This window comes from Leuciscus leuciscus, assembly GCF_965113295.1.
Source record: "Leuciscus leuciscus genome assembly, chromosome: 2".
Classification (NCBI taxonomy): Eukaryota; Metazoa; Chordata; class Actinopteri; order Cypriniformes; family Leuciscidae; genus Leuciscus; species Leuciscus leuciscus.
This window is the reverse complement of record NC_138726.1, coordinates 62376332-62393366: the sequence shown is the minus strand read 5'-3', so window position 1 is coordinate 62393366 and position 17035 is coordinate 62376332. Positions and strand designations below refer to the sequence as shown.

At 38.5% G+C, this 17035-nt stretch overlaps 2 long non-coding RNA genes across 2 annotated transcripts; one reads left to right on the top strand and one right to left on the bottom strand.

Annotated features, from left to right (window-relative positions):
• Positions 1 to 386: 386 nt before the first annotated feature.
• LOC309492554 lies at positions 387 to 8704 on the bottom strand. Its single transcript, XR_014203576.1, has 3 exons — positions 6537 to 8704; positions 621 to 2205; positions 387 to 539 (listed from the first exon to the last, which is right to left on the bottom strand). It is a non-coding gene; the product is annotated as an uncharacterized lncRNA (long non-coding RNA).
• A 2504-nt stretch (positions 8705 to 11208) lies between these two features.
• On the top strand, positions 11209 to 13450 carry LOC309483730. The gene is made up of 3 exons (XR_014200635.1): positions 11209 to 11487; positions 12519 to 12553; positions 12855 to 13450. It is a non-coding gene; the product is annotated as an uncharacterized lncRNA (long non-coding RNA).
• The last annotated feature ends 3585 nt before the right edge of the window (positions 13451 to 17035 follow it).

Here is a 17035-nt window from a genome sequence, read left to right as displayed (position 1 = left end):
GCAGCAGTGGAGGAAGAAGAGTGCATCTGCTCCTTTTTTGTGGACTCAGATTAGCAGCAGTCAGTATATGAATATGACATATGACTATGTCTGTGACACAGCAAATCAATGAATAAAAAGATGCAGCACTTAAATGTGTATTCTTACAAGTTAAAGAACAATGTTTGTGTGATTTCTATTTTTCACCTTTATAAGGCAAAAAAAAAAAAAAAAACTGGCTGGTAAAAAGTTACTGTGGCAGGTGGATTTTTAAATCCACCTGCCACAGTGGCTGGTGGTCAAAAAAGTTAACTTCAGGCCCTGGGTATAGGTAAAGTATTGAGAAAACAATGTTCTTTATAAAGAAGCGTTTTAGAAATAGTACAAACTGCATATCGGGGCTCATTGAAATACACTGTAAAAAAAATCTGTAATTTTATATACTTTTTCATGTTAATTTTACAGATTTTTTTCTGTATTTTTTAAATACATGAAAACACCAATAAATTACAAAAATAAAACGTAAATTTAAATCTCTAATGCAAAATAACATAAAAAACCTGTAGCTGTGAATAAGCAGAGCAATTCTGTTATTTTAAAGAAAATGTACGTTTTTTCACATAATATTAATTTTAAAATACATTCAAAATGTATCGTATTTTCACAAATATAAATTTTTTATTTAAAAGATAAAACTGTTATATTTAAGTTTAATATTGTAAAAACACTGCTAAAAGTAGATACAATTAGTAACAATTAACAGCAACAAAAAAAAAAATTTCTGTAATTTTAAATAGAATACTTGTAAATTGACAAATATCTCGTAAAATTATGGACATTTTGAAAACAAAAACCTTAATAATTGCTTTTTTAATAAGTATAAAAATATATAAGCAACTGCCAAAATACAGTTTTTATCATTTAATAAAACAGCCATAATACCTTAATTTACACAATTTTTTTTCTCCACTAAGTTTGTAAAGACACTATCAGAATGTCATATATTCACAAATATTTTATTTATTTAAAAGATAAAACTAAGATTTAAGGTTTGATACAGTAAAACATTTCTAAAAGTGCAATTAGTGACAATTGACAGAAAAAGATATTTGTTCAGTAATTTTATATGGATTTGCTTGTTAATTTACTTAAATTGCCAATTTTACATTTTGTATTACATTATAGTAGTATATATTATTAATTTATGTTAGAATCTACACTGAAAAAATAAAAACCTTGGATCAACTTTCAAAAAATTAAAGTAATCGTCGATCACACGAAATATTTGACATTGACTCAAAGTAAATCATTTAATTTAGTTTAACCTGAAAAGTTTAAATCCATGCAACCACTTTTTAAAGGTTGATCAAACTAATAATTTTAGGTTAGAACAAACTAATTATTTTAAGTTAGAAACCAACTAAATTAATATGTATAGGTTAAATTAAATAAATTATTTTAGGTTGTCTTAATACATTTTTATCAATGACTACTTATAACACTTTCCTTTAGAACACATTTATATTAATTGTTCAATAGCCCACAAATGTGTTACATTATTCAAATCATCAATTGATCTTGATGACATCACATTAGTCTTAGTAGTAATATTAAATTAGGAAGGTTTGTCCTGACAACACATTTCACCATAAAACATCCTAAAATACAATTACATGTTATGACAATATTGTATATCTGTCTCAAATGTATATGATGAACAGTCTCTTTCAGCTGAACACTAAAGGCAAATCCTGGAAATAGGAAGTTTTCTGACAGGAAACATTATCCAAATGATTTTCTTCAATGACTTGTGTGAATCTCCCCAGTTCTCAATATAGCAAGCTCCTGGCCGTAAAAACACCATAAAATTTAACCACAAATGGAAAATAAAATCAAGCAAGTCTGTGCAATTCAGCTCTGCCTACTCTGTGCTGTACAGCTGCGTGGTCAGTCTAGTGACTTTTGGGGTCATCTTTTGTCCATCAAGCTCCATCTGGATCTTTTGCACAAATTCAAAGTGCACTGAAGCCTTATCGCATATTTAAGGTTAAGTGTGTATATGAGTCCAAAGGCCATGGCAAAAGCGGTTGCAACCGAGGGCAAATCTTTCAGGACCTCTGTTCCTTCGATGACAATTTTAATGTCTTTGGGTGGATAGAGAGGATCCTCTTTCCCAGTTATAAAGATCACCATGATTGTCTGCTCCAGTTCTTCAACCTCATTTTCCTGCAAAAAAAAAAGAAAGAGAAAATAAGCATGTAGGGGTGTCCATGGTTAACCGATTAACCGTTAAAAATTGCGTAACCGAGTGAAACATTTTGCTCGGTTAAGTGGCGTCAATGGCGTGCATTGAATTTAGTTGTAATACATTGTTGCACCACCAGAGACCGCTAGACTAGTTTTATAATATGAAGCGAGCAAAGAAAGCGCGCGTCCGAGAGTGAAGGCTGTGCACGAGCCAGAAACAAACCAGTGCCACTGATCGTAGCACAATAATATCTGTCTGCAGAGCCGCAGAGCCACAGTTTTACCCCAGCAGTTTTACCCCGCACATGCGCAGTTTCATCACAACAGCTTTACCCGCAGAGTCCGTTTACCGTTACATTAACTCGTACAATTTGTATTATGCATTTCCTAAACATGTACTTACTAATCAAACACTTTATATGAACAAACTACTAATCAATAAAACACAATCGGTCTTCCGACCTTTTACTATTGTGTTGATATGCGCGAGGGAGAGAGAGCAATACAGCGCTCGTGTTGTTTGAAGGCGGTGAGAGTAGGGTTGTGCCGATGGACGATATCATCGTCCATCGTGATGGCTGACCGACATCACGATGGAGAGCCACCATCGTGATGCCACGCCCCCCCCACCCTGTCAGACCAGCCCAGTCTCACGGCAGTTCGTTTTCGTGTGTACACCAGTGGTTGGGAACCTATGGCTCGTGTGGCTCGCAAGGTCTCTCACCCTTTACCAACAAACGATAAAAAAAAATAAGACGTGTGTGTTCAGTGCTGTTCGCGAGTGTCACGAGTCACCACAGCAATCAACCAAACGCTTACGTTTCTGTGGTAACCTAACAGTTACAGCTCCTGCACTGGGATTCAAGCAGAGCAGCTTGTTTAAGGTGATGGCGAAATTCATTTTAAAACAGCAATGAAAATGTAAAAGTAGGCTTTATAAACTTTAATATATCCTTTTATTGAAACGGGTGCTTTGCTGTGCAAAGAGAAACATTTCACCCGTTGGCCGCTTGTACTTTCACTTTTGCCGCAGAGACCCTTTATGTCCTATAAATGTATCGTATTGTTGATAATCCGCACAGATTTCAGTTGACGATTATGTAAAGTTCATAACAAAACATGAATGAGAAAGAAAAGAGCAGGATGTGCTATTGAAAAGCACGATAAGCCGCGAAAGAGAACTGAATTCTACTGACAGGTTGCTGCGCACGCGCTCCGAGCGCAACATAGTAGTCTTTGTCTTCAGTTGCGCGCCTGAACGGCCAAATAAACATTTCAAAATGCCAAGCCGAGTATTCCCGTTGCGTAAACACAGTAGATGTAAGTAGCTACAATGTGCACTCTCCCTGTCTCTTCGTGATCGTCAGCACACACCCCCCCCAGACGATATCATCGTCCATCGCGATGTTTTACTGTAAACATCGTCAACTGCCAATTTAGGGGACATCGCCCAACCCTAGGTGAGAGTGCACGCGCGCGCGGCCGGGGCTCTCTCACTGTTTGTTCTTATGCGCCCTGTCCACTGATCAGAGGTGGAAGTAACGAATTACAACTACTCACGTTACTGTAATTAAGTCGTTTTTTTGGGTACTTGTACTTTGAGTATATTTTTAAATCTGTAATTTTACTTGTACTCAAGTACATATTAAGCTAAGTAATCTACTTCGCTACTTGTAAAATCACATTTCGTTACTGAGTACAATTTGAATTGATATTCAAATCTTTGAATGGCATTTCGGTAGCCAATACAAATATTCGATAGTAAATGGACCAATAAAAACCCTGATATTTGGACTAAATGAAAGCCGCCGCAGTTGCAGCAGGTTTTGAAGAGCTGATCATGAAGGAGGCGAGGAGCTCAGAGTGATTAATGGCTGGACTGAAAGTTTGGAACAACAAACTACATAGTAGTATTGTCAAAATATCTATATTATGATACATATCAATACTGAAATATCTGTCAATACTCATTTTGGCCTATACACCGATACGATGGCAGCTGCGCGTTCTCATTCTCTCATCTCAACGACAACACCGCCTCCTCTCAGCGCTCAGATTATTGTAATGGTTATTGATCAATGTTTAAATATGTAAACAAAAGCCTGAATTAAAATCTCACCTTATAAAGTGGACGTGTCTCTTCAGAAGACTTGAATTAAACTTTTCCATTGAAATAGCTTACTGTTACAATGAGTGTTGTGCTTTTCAATGCTTGAAAATAATGATTGCCTTGACAAAATGGATGGACAAAAATGTAGATATTAAAATATTTAGTATGTAGTAGTTTTCCCGATGGTATTAAAAATGATAGGCTAGGCCTACTGAATATCGACATATTTCAAGGTGTCATATTGAAGTTAGAAATTCCAGTATCCACTAATTAATTTCCTTCGACAATAAGGTAAAAACGTGTTAAAAGTAGCTATTTTCTACATAAATCTATGATTTGGTTGAATATTTATTGGTAATGCATTAACTATCACCAGCTAAAAAGTAATTAGTAACTAGTACTCTGAGTAGTTTTTGAGAAAAGTAATTTGTACTTTTACTTAATTATTTTTTTGACACCAGTACTTTTACTTGTAATTGAGTATTATTTCAGCAATGTAACGGTACTTGTACTTGAGTACAAATTTTCAGTACTCTTTCCACCTCTGCCACTGATCTAAATAATTAGTTGTTACGACGACTTATGTATTCCCTCGTTTTAATAAATCGTGGACACGTTGAACTAATTCCCTCCCTCATTTTGATTTAACGAATTACAACGTGGCCAAAAACAGTTTGATACTATTAGTGAATGCTTAAGTCCTATTTTTTGTGAATTGGTGAATATTCAGGTGAATTATTTCGTGGCCACGAATTAATCATAATTATTAAACTGTTTTTCTTACCTGTGAAGATAGCTCTTCAGTGAAGGCAGACTATTGTATATAAATAATTGTAAATGTAATGTAAATGTATTCTCGTACAGCTTTTTATTTCTTTTTTGTGTGTGAATTGGTGAATATTCAGGTGAATTGTTTCGTGGCCACGAATTAATAATACCTCAGCACGTTTTACAAGACCCTTCAATTCAACTGCTCTATTTGAAAAGAATTTAGCCATTCTTGAGCCTGATTGACTAATTATCAACAAACTATCTAAGAACTCTTAAATCGGAGTAAAAGTAAATCAGTGGTGAAAGTAATAGTAACACAGATATGTAAGAGAGATATTCTGAATGTGATTTCGCTGATGTTATAGATGGCAGACAGAATTACAAAATAAAAAGCAATCCAACAGCACATTATACAATGTAAACAAAGACATGTTTTCTTGCGGCGGCCTTTATAAAATTAGCAGTGACTACCAACTGAATATTACTTTCTAGCTCCTCCCATTCCAAAGGCGTTTTAACTCCTACGGTGGCCGTATTATTTCAAATCTGCCGGCAGTCGCGAGTAATCTCCCTCTCACATTCGTCACTGTGCCACTGCGTGTAAAAACGCGAAAGGCGAAGCTTGTATGTCCCTCTTTGGCCAATGTAGTTTCAAGATGGAGGGGCAACATGGTGACCGGCATTTGAACCCCTTACCCGTATGTACTTTCAATGGCAGATTATAAACTTACGAGAATACTTTATTACTTGAAAGAAGTAATTATACATTAATGAGCACATATATTTTTGAAAGAACTAAGTGTTTTTTGCTAAGAATCAACTAAAAAAGTTACACAGTGTAGCTTTAAGAACGGGAGTGGAATTGACTGAAGGCTGTGCTCTTCTCCGTTTTTGGTTAATTTTTGTAGCAGAAAGAACGCCACATATAGGCCTGTAATATGAAGTAGCGTGTGCATATAGGTGTTAAGTCATTTGCAAATGGATTCTTTGGACGCACTTTTTTGACACTGTTCCAGGGAAGACAGGGAAGAAAAAAAAGATTGTTTTGGTACGTCTGGATGTGGTCTGGAATAGGGTTGGGCCGATAGACGATGATATCGGCCCAGACAGCTGAACAGACATCACGATGTTGAGCTGGCGTTTTGTTATAACCCTCACCCACCCGATATCATCGTCCATCGCGATATTTCACTGTAGACATCGTCCGATGCCAAATTGGTAGACATCGCCCAACCCTAGTCTGGAAGTGTTTACTGCTCAAAATTCAGTCATAATTTAGCATCAAAGATTTAAATAGTGTTAAAATCGTATCTTGTGAGCCGAGTTTCTCGTCACACCCCTATTTATTAAATATGGCTAGGAAAACCAAGACTATAGATGTAAGATGTAGTTAGTCTGTAGATGTAAACTGTGAGAGAGATGCCCTTACCTGTAATTCTTTGATAAGGTGCTCAACAGGTTTCCGAGGTAGATCAGAGATTTGAGGATGCATTCTCTTCTGATGGTGATGTCCACAGTCTGAGTAAAAACAGTTACTATGAATTAAAATTAAACATAAAAAAAATAAAAATAAACTATTCAGACTATTCAGTGTACCAAACTATGATTCGCATGAACTCGTCATTGATCTAAAAAGTAGGGCATACAAAAATAAGTTTTTAAGATGAACAGAAAACGGCCCGGTCCATAATGCAGATGATCAAGTTTATAGTGTTTCAAAAGTTCAGATCTTCTTGAATAAATTGTCACAGTCTTTACATTGCCACATGTGCGGATAACTGAAGAAACATGAGATAGAAAATATACCTTTAGGCAACTGAGCAGACCACATCTAGTTTTACTTAGTAGATCTGATAGACAACTTCACAGATGAGAGAAACTACACTAGGATGCACAAATGCCTAATTACCACAAATGCCCTTATTACATTGTAAATAGACCTTACCACAAGCAATGATCACTGGCAGGAGCCCAACAGATTGGTGGCTTCTTCCCTTAAGTTGAAAGTGAAAACATGATTAAGTTTTAGCTGTTAGCCATCAGAGTTTGTTAACTACTAACATCACGCACAAATTAAGAATACCCAACATTTAACATAAATAGATATATTTACTTTAATTTAATTTAATGTTTTTTAGGTAAGCTGGCTAACATTTTGGTACATTTCTACCACATGTAACCTTAAATGCTGTTAACAGTGTAGCAAACTAACTTTACCAGCTAGAAATAGCTGGGCCTTGTAATATTATGCCTGATAAATACTTAACACAAGATAATTAGGAGTGTAAATAAAAGATTAACCCTTGTGTGGTGTTCATATTTTTGTTACTCAGCCAGTGTTCGTGGGTCTGGTGGACCCGCTGCATTTTGGGGTTTTTAATTCAACACAATCAAAAAGTTATGTTAAAATACTCAACAGATGTTTACTTCATCCCAATTACAAGCAATATAAACAGCATATATGGTTAATATTTTCTCTTTACCTTTGTTAGATCACATTTAAGAATTGCAACCTCGTGTGGGAATGGCAGGAGTAGAAACAAAACTCACTTTTGCACTCTTTCACACTTACACACAATCTCTCTCTCACACGCACGCACGCACACACTCATGCACACACATACACACACCCACAACACACACACACACACACACACACATGCACGCGCACACACACACACACACATTCACTTGGATATGTGGTGTACGGTCACTCTCCATAGGCATAATGGTTTTTCTAATGTACAAACTGTATAATCTGTCCCCCTACACTAACCCTACCCCTAAACCTACCAATCACAGAAAACTTTTGGCATTTTTTGTTTCAAAAAACACCATTTAGTATGTTTTAGTATGAGGACACAGATGTCGTCATAAAACATGTTTACATTGTAATACCTATGTCATTATACACATTTGTGTCCTCATAAACCATATACAAGAACATACACACAGGACCTATAATTTCCACACTTTTATTAGCCCTGGGTCCAGTGGACCCGAACATCCTGTGTGTAATATAAATTGTGTAGGGGGGGTGTACAGTGTGTTTTCATTGAAAATGTGTTCTGATATATATTCCTCACAGAAAATGAGCCAAGGCCAATGAGTCTCAGTTTGAAAAAATAATAAATTGTATAATTTTTCTTTTGATAAAAAATGAAAACGGGTCCAACAGACCCGAACACCATACAAGGGTTAAACATGACCTTATGCTATTGACAGCAGAAGTAAACATAAGTCAAGTTTGCAGCTTGAACCTGGTGATTAACTAACGTTACCACGTTTCAAGTGTAAAAAAGAGAGCATTATTTACCCACCTTCATGACAAGCTAGCTAACGTTAGCATGACATGCCTATTAATCGTCACTAGCTAGCTTTAAAACAGAGCACGCAGAGCTCTTAAAAGTCAATAATCTCTGCAAATAAACATTTTCTAGACTCTTCACGCCACTGTTAAATATTAAAAACACTCAGCAGAACAAATGCATTTGAATTCATGAACATAAAATTAGCTGTAATGCACTTACACTAACTTACACGTGGTAACTTTAGCTAACGTCATGACCCCACAAAATGAATTTAGAAATGATATTAGTTCTGGGGGGAGTAGGTGTTTTTACCTTACCAGTATCAATGTTGCTCGGAGTTCTTCTGGCTGGAGGGATCTGTTGAAGTGTATCACGGCCGCTGGCCGCTCGCAGTCGCAGATTCAATGTGTGTGTTCTTCACACAGACAGTTCAACGGACGATTTTTTTTTTTTTTTAACAGGTCAGGTGGTCAGAGAGCGGGATCGCCAACTCAACAATGCGCATGTGCAAATCATGCTTAATCTAATAAAAATGCTCTGATCAAATGAATAAATTCAGTTTAATATCCCGCTGCCAAATTATATGTATCAATGTAAAAAAAAAAAATGGATTCAACCATAAATATAAACTAAAACGTTTACTTTAAATGAAAAAACTAATAATTTTAAACTATTTCAATGACAAAATACACATTAAACTAACAACAGCAGTTAGACTTTTTTCAGTGTACCAGAAACCCCTTTTGCGTTAAAGGAGACCTATTAGGCTTTTCTGTGTTTTCTGTCATATCTATGATGTTACAATGTCAGATGTTCATGCTAAACATGGCCAAAGTGTATAATAAAGTCCTCTGGCAGCTCTGCCTCAACTCTTTATGAAGTTTCCTGATGGACAGATAGCTTTACTTATTGTGAATGCTAGCTGTTGCTAAAGATAGCTTGCAGCAGCTGCTGTTATAATCTTTACAGTCTATGGTTATAATCTGGCTCTGAAACAGCAGTCCAAAGCATCTGTACTAATGTTAATGTTTACATCTTTAACACCCCATACCCCCCGGAGCATTAAGCTTACTAGCTAACTAGCTAGCAGAAGCTACAATACAGGGATCACAGAACTACAATAAAGGGCTTGAAATGCAGCATCATACAGCCCCTTTTAGTCAAACATTTCAGCTTACAGAATTGCGAAACGTGCAGAAACGTGGCCACAGTTACCCAGCAGACCGGGGTAATTTGAACTTGAAGTTGCTCATTTAATTGTACTGTAGCCTATATACCGGTATATCCAAGCATTATTGTCATTATTTTGTATGTAAAGTGATATACAAATAAAGATTGATTGATTGAATATTGATGCCATCCAATAAAGCACTTCACACATTATGTTGCTTTTCTCTTTTCAAGCAAATCAAAATAAACTTTTAGATATATTGTGTGTATAAACTGACAAAAGCATAAAAGCACTGCAGTAAATATTGAATATTTATTACCAGTATTTCACCAGGTTATCATTAAATATTTCTGGCTACTGTGTTTTAGTAACTGTGCACAAACTCAATAAAGGCACATGCCTTTGGTCTGAGAAACGGGAGCGTGCCTATGCTCCCACAGCCCTATGTTCCCACTTCCCATAGCTCTTTTTTCCCACAGCCCTATGTTCCCACAGCTATTTGTTCCCAGAGAGGGTTAAGGTTACCCTAAACCCAATCCTAACCCTAACTAGCTGTAGTAGTGTAGAATAGCTGTAGTGTAGACTAGCTGCTGTAGTGTAGACTAGCTGTAGTGTAGACTAGCTGCTGTAGTGTAGACTAGCTGTAGTGTAGACTAGCTGCTGTAGTGTAGACTAGCTGTAGTGTAGACTAGCTGCTGTAGTGTAGACTAGCTGCTGTAGTGTAGACTAGCTGCTGTAGTGTAGACTAGCTGCTGTAGTGTAGAATAGCTGTAGTGTAGACTAGCTGCTGTAGTGTAGACTAGCTGTAGTGTAGACTACCCAGATAGCAATTACATTTGGCACGGATCCGTTTTAAGCCCCTTGCCTCCGTTTCTATCTTAGAGACGTTTTCTGATTGTGAACCAGATCCGTGCCAGACAGAGGTTTCAGCTTAAACAATCTAACTACCATCAGTTCAGTATTTATATCATTTTACAGATCTGGCCCAGATCACTTTTCCCATAGGTAACCGAAAGACATTAGCTGTGTCTGACACTGATTTGGTCCAGATCTGCAATATGAATCTGAGCCGATACTGTTTTCACATAGGCTACACTGGTGTGGCCCGAATCTGTGATACATATCTGAGCCGACTGCATTTAAAAAAGGGCTAAAAACTGCTCTGGCCCATATCTGCAAAACAGATTTGAGCCAACACTGTTTTGACAGAGACTACCTGATGTGGACCACATCCGAAATACTTTTCTCAAACTGTGTGAAGAACTCCGTGGAATAAACATTTTCAAAACAACATGGTTACCTGTCTGCATATTTATTTTTCTATCTTAGAGCATGAGATAAATGCATTGTCATTAAGCTGAACAATATTATCAGTGTTTAAAAACTATACAGCAACAGGTCCGTTACAGCACACACTGTAAAAAAAAAAGTGTAATTTTACAAGTAATTGTCTGTATTTTTTTTTTACAGATTTTTACCGTTTTGTCATTATACAGCAAATATTTGCAAATAAAAGGCATTTGCCGTTGCTGCACATTCAGGGCTTTGTGTGTGTGTGTGTGTGTGTGTGTGTGTGTGTGTGTGTGTGTGAGTGCGCGCGCGCGCGAGATGACGCAGATTCAAATTCGCCGCCATTACTTTTCCGCTGTTTACTCCCGCCCACAACGGTTAACGTTAGCTGATCAGGATCGAGTTTGGGCAAGCGGGAGATTTGAATTCAGTCTACTCTCGTGAAGTAGACTGTGAGATCAACAGTGGTTCAAAGCAATCGTGTTCGTCAAGAGCAGCCGTGAGCAGGAGCTGTTGTCTGTCAGTCCGTTTGGATTCTTTGGAAATAACACCCTTTTCTGTGAGCCTTGTTCGTCAGCGGACATCATGCCAACCGATCACCGGCTGAGGTAAGAGTCTCATATACTAAGTTACATGTGAACGATATTTTATATTACATTTGTGTTACGTTTACAGTTTTCAAGCTAACGTTAGCATTCTTAAATTATGTTCTGTCATAACTGGCGAGAGCTGGAGGGCAAAACACTGAAAATGTAGCATGCGTCTTTACATTTTCCATCTGTTTTAAGAAAGATCAGTTGAACCCACACCTCAAAAGACCTAAAACAAGCTTTCGTAGACTTGTTATACATATCAAAGTCCGTTTAATTGTGAATAAAATCTTCGTTAATACGCGATAGTATCTGTCAGTAAATCAATCTCTTAAATGGCGGGACATTTTGAATCACTGTCTGGAAGCTGAAAATTCTTCTCTTAAAAAATATCCTCGGTTTTAACTAACCAATTTTTATTACCATTTTTAATAACCACAGTTATACTACAAAAACAAATAGGCCTAGCTGGCCTACCATGTTTTTTTTCTTGTTTTTTTTCTTTGTGGTTAAACCATAGTTAATTTTCGTAAGGGTTAAACATGGCTAACGTTATCTCAAGACTGTTAAGAAAACGAATTCAGTAAATACTGTACTTGATACAGGAAAGCACATGAGACTAGAATATGAACACAACATGATAAATTGCATATTCTGGCTGCATCTGCTTGCCAACACGTAGCTATCTAGAATGCATATATATGTGCATATATTAGGCTTATAAAATAAAAGTTGATAGAATGTTTGTGTTCTGATGAAGAAATGAACGTATCTACATTTTGGATGGCCTGGGGTCATCATAGTAGCCTTTTTCATAGGATACTTTTGATCATTGGTTATGAAAATTGCATTGATCCAGATGAACAGACAGTTAACTTACACCCCTAAGGTTAGGTGTCTCAGCTCAAAACTTCACTGTTAGCCTTTCCTGCTCAGCTTCCAGATCATAATCAGTTTAGGTTTTGCATTGTCTCAGTGGAACATATTCTTACATGTGTAAATGTAATACTGAGTTTTTTTTTTTTTTTTTTTTTTTTTTGTGATTTCAGGTCAAGTGGAAAGCAGAATTATCATGGCAAACAAGGTATGGGAAGAAGTAATTTAAAATATTGTAATGGCCGAGTCTTCTGATTCCATATGATTTCACTAAAAGTGGCAGAAAATGTAATTTGTTTTATACTATATTTTCCCATATGAATATTCATTTGATCCTTGTGAGGCCACTGCACAAGGTTTGGTTTTACTACAGTAAGACCACGATTGTGTTAGATTCCACCCATCTATTTAATTTTTTTGTTGTTGTTGGTAGCGTAACTAGGCTTTTTCATTTAGAAACATGACTTTTCCTATCACTTAATGACACATATCTCTACCTTTCATTCCAGCTAAAGGATCTGACGGTTGCTGCTTGCATCTCAGCCTACCTGATGGAAAATTCTTGCTGGATGAATGACTTTCAACTCAACCTTGCCAAGACAGAACTGCTTATGGTTTCAGCCAAACCATCCTTGCTGTGTGATCCTGCTGATTTGCCTTATACAACATCAGAAAGATCCGGCCCTTCCTATCGGAGCCACACAACTCCTTGTCTAAGCTCTTGTTCTATCCAGACTGGACTATTGCAGCTCTTCCAGCATCAGTCAAACCTCTGCAACTGATCCAGATGCTACAGCAAGACCTAAACTCACTGCTTCAGATCTATGTGTCTCCAGAAGCTTGTGTTCTGCAAGTGAACAGCGCCTTGTGGTGCCATCATCCCAAAGAGACACACAATCACTTTCACTGACCTTTCCCTGGACTGTTCCCTGCTGGTGGGATGACCTGCCCAACTCAACACATTTTCAAGAAACTGCTAAAGATCCATCTTTTCATAAACACTTGACCCAATAATACTAAATCTTTGTTTTAATAAAAAAAATAATTTGTGCACTGTGCTACACTAACTGGGACTTGTCACTGCACTTGTTGCTTCTATTGTTCTCTTAATTTTAAGTCACTTTGGAAAAAATGTAATTGTAAATGTTTAAAACAAGTTATATTAGAGTATAAAGGTATACAGCAATTGCCTTTTAATGTGGATATTTTTACGTGTTCTAAATTCTATACTAAGCTTGTATTTCCTATCATTCACGTATCTTGATGTTCAGTGTTTGTTTAATGAATACTGTAAGTGTGCAGGTATTCCGTACTTGTATGTTTAGTTAATTTAACAGAAATTCACTGTACATTTGCTATTATTAAGTACTTAATTAGAGATTGCAGGTCTAATTTCACAACTTTGACCAAAAATTAAAACTAAATATACAAACTTTATATTTGAATGTATGTACTTATTGCATTTTTATACATAACTTCATAGTTATTTTACACAGAAAAACTATATAAGATAATTACTGTAGATAGACAGAGCATTATTATAAAATAACTTTATGTATGCTTAGGTAGCATAGGTTACTATGATACCCTAACTGACAAAAATGCCGAAAATAAGGCAAAAGGACAATCCAGTGGTGATTTAAGTGGAATCGTAACACATCCGGCACAGCTCCGGTAGGCGGAATCGTTTCACGCACCCGTTACGCATCTGTAACGGGATGATCAGGCGGTGCTGGATCGGCGCTGGCACATATCCGCAACAACCCCTAAAAACAGACCAGAAACGGCTTCGGCCCGATGTGCGTTTGGACTCAGGAACGAGTCCGTGAGGCGGATGCGTGCCAGACCCGGCTCTATCGTTTTGCGGTTGCGGCCCTGTTCCGTTACAGCGTCCAGTGGCTATCTGGGTAGCTGCTGTAGTGTAGACTAGCTGTAGTGTAGACTAGCTGCTGTAGTGTAGACTAGCTGTAGTGTAGACTAGCTGCTGTAGTGTAGAATAGCTGTAGTGTAGACTAGCTGCTGTAGTGTAGAATAGCTGTAGTGTAGACTAGCTGCTGTAGTGTAGACTAGCTGTAGTGTAGACTAGCTGCTGTAGTGTAGACTAGCTGTAGTGTAGACTAGCTGCTGCAGTGTAGACTAGCTGTAGTGTAGACTAGCTGCTGTAGTGTAGAATAGCTGTAGTGTAGACTAGCTGTAGTGTAGACTAGCTGCTGTAGTGTAGACTAGCTGTAGTGTAGACTAGCTGCTGCAGTGTAGACTAGCTGTAGTGTAGACTAGCTGCTGCAGTGTAGACTAGCTGTAGTGTAGACTAGCTGCTGCAGTGTAGACTAGCTGTAGTGTAGACTAGCTGCTGTAGTGTAGACTAGCTGTAGTGTAGACTAGCTGCTGTAGTGTAGACTATCTGTAGTGTAGACTAGCTGCTGCAGTGTAGACTAGCTGTAGTGTAGACTAGCTGTAGTGTAGACTAGCTGCTGTAGTGTAGACTAGCTGTAGTGTAGACTAGCTGCTGCAGTGTAGACTAGCTGTAGTGTAGACTAGCTGCTGCAGTGTAGACTAGCTGTAGTGTAGACTAGCTGCTGTAGTGTAGAATAGCTGTAGTGTAGACTAGCTGCTGCAGTGTAGACTAGCTGTAGTGTAGACTAGCTGCTGCAGTGTAGACTAGCTGTAGTGTAGACTAGCTGCTGTAGTGTAGACTAGCTGTAGTGTAGACTAGCTGCTGTAGTGTAGACTAGCTGTAGTGTAGACTAGCTGCTGCAGTGTAGACTAGCTGTAGTGTAGACTAGCTGCTGTAGTGTAGACTAGCTGTAGTGTAGACTAGCTGCTGCAGTGTAGACTAGCTGTAGTGTAGACTAGCTGCTGCAGTGTAGAATAGCTGTAGTGTAGACTAGCTGCTGTAGTGTAGACTAGCTGTAGTGTAGACTAGCTGCTGCAGTGTAGACTAGCTGTAGTGTAGACTAGCTGCTGCAGTGTAGACTAGCTGCTGCAGTGTAGACTAGCTGTAGTGTAGACTAGCTGCTGCAGTGTAGAATAGCTGTAGCGTAGACTAGCTGCTGTAGTGTAGACTAGCTGTAGTGTAGACTAGCTGCTGCAGTGTAGACTAGCTGTAGTGTAGACTAGCTGCTGCAGTGTAGAATAGCTGTAGTGTAGACTAGCTGCTGTAGTGTAGACTAGCTGTAGTGTAGACTAGCTGCTGCAGTGTAGACTAGCTGTAGTGTAGACTAGCTGCTGCAGTGTAGAATAGCTGTAGTGTAGACTAGCTGCTGTAGTGTAGAATAGCTGTAGTGTAGACTAGCTGCTGTAGTGTAGAATAGCTGTAGTGTAGACTAGCTGCTGTAGTGTAGACTAGCTGTAGTGTAGACTAGCTGTAGTGTAGACTAGCTGCTGTAGTGTAGACGAGCTGTAGTGTAGACTAGCTGCTGTAGTGTAGACGAGCTGTAGTGTAGACTAGCTGCTGTAGTGTAGACTAGCTGTAGTGTAGACTAGCTGCTGCAGTGTAGACTAGCTGTAGTGTAGACTAGCTGCTGTAGTGTAGACTAGCTGTAGTGTAGACTAGCTGCTGCAGTGTAGACTAGCTGTAGTGTAGACTAGCTGCTGCAGTGTAGAATAGCTGTAGTGTAGACTAGCTGCTGTAGTGTAGAATAGCTGTAGTGTAGACTAGCTGCTGTAGTGTAGACTAGCTGTAGTGTAGACTAGCTGCTGCAGTGTAGACTAGCTGTAGTGTAGACTAGCTGCTGCAGTGTAGAATAGCTGTAGTGTAGACTAGCTGCTGTAGTGTAGACTAGCTGCTGTAGTGTAGACTAGCTGTAGTGTAGACTAGCTGCTGTAGTGTAGACTAGCTGTAGTGTAGACTAGCTGCTGCAGTGTAGACTAGCTGTAGTGTAGACTAGCTGCTGCAGTGTAGAATAGCTGTAGTGTAGACTAGCTGTAGTGTAGACTAGCTGCTGTAGTGTAGACTAGCTGTAGTGTAGACTAGCTGTAGTGTAGACTAGCTGTAGTGTAGACTAGCTGCTGTAGTGTAGACTAGCTGTAGTGTAGACTAGCTGCTGTAGTGTAGACTAGCTGTAGTGTAGACTAGCTGCTGTAGTGTAGACTAGCTGTAGGCTGTAGTGTAGACTAGCTGCTGTAGTGTAGACTAGCTGTAGTGTAGACTAGCTGTAGTGTAGACTAGCTGCTGTAGTGTAGACGAGCTGTAGTGTAGACTAGCTGCTGTAGTGTAGACTAGCTGTAGTGTAGACTAGCTGTAGTGTAGACTAGCTGCTGTAGTGTAGACTAGCTGTAGGCTGTAGTGTAGACTAGCTGTAGTGTAGACTAGCTGTAGTGTAGACTAGCTGCTGTAGTGTAGACGAGCTGTAGTGTAGACTAGCTGCTGTAGTGTAGACTAGCTGTAGTGTAGACTAGCTGCTGTAGTGTAGACTAGCTGTAGTGTAGACTAGCTGTAGTGTAGACTAGCTGCTGTAGTGTAGACGAGCTGTAGTGTAGACTAGCTGCTGTAGTGTAGACGAGCTGTAGTGTAGACTAGCTGCTGTAGTGTAGACTAGCTGTAGTGTAGACTAGCTGCTGTAGTGTAGACGAGCTGTAGTGTAGACTAGCTGCTGTAGTGTAGACTAGCTGTAGTGTAGACTAGCTGTAGTGTAGACTAGCTGTAGTAGTGTAGACTAGCTGTAGTGTAGACTAGCTGCTGTAGTGTAGA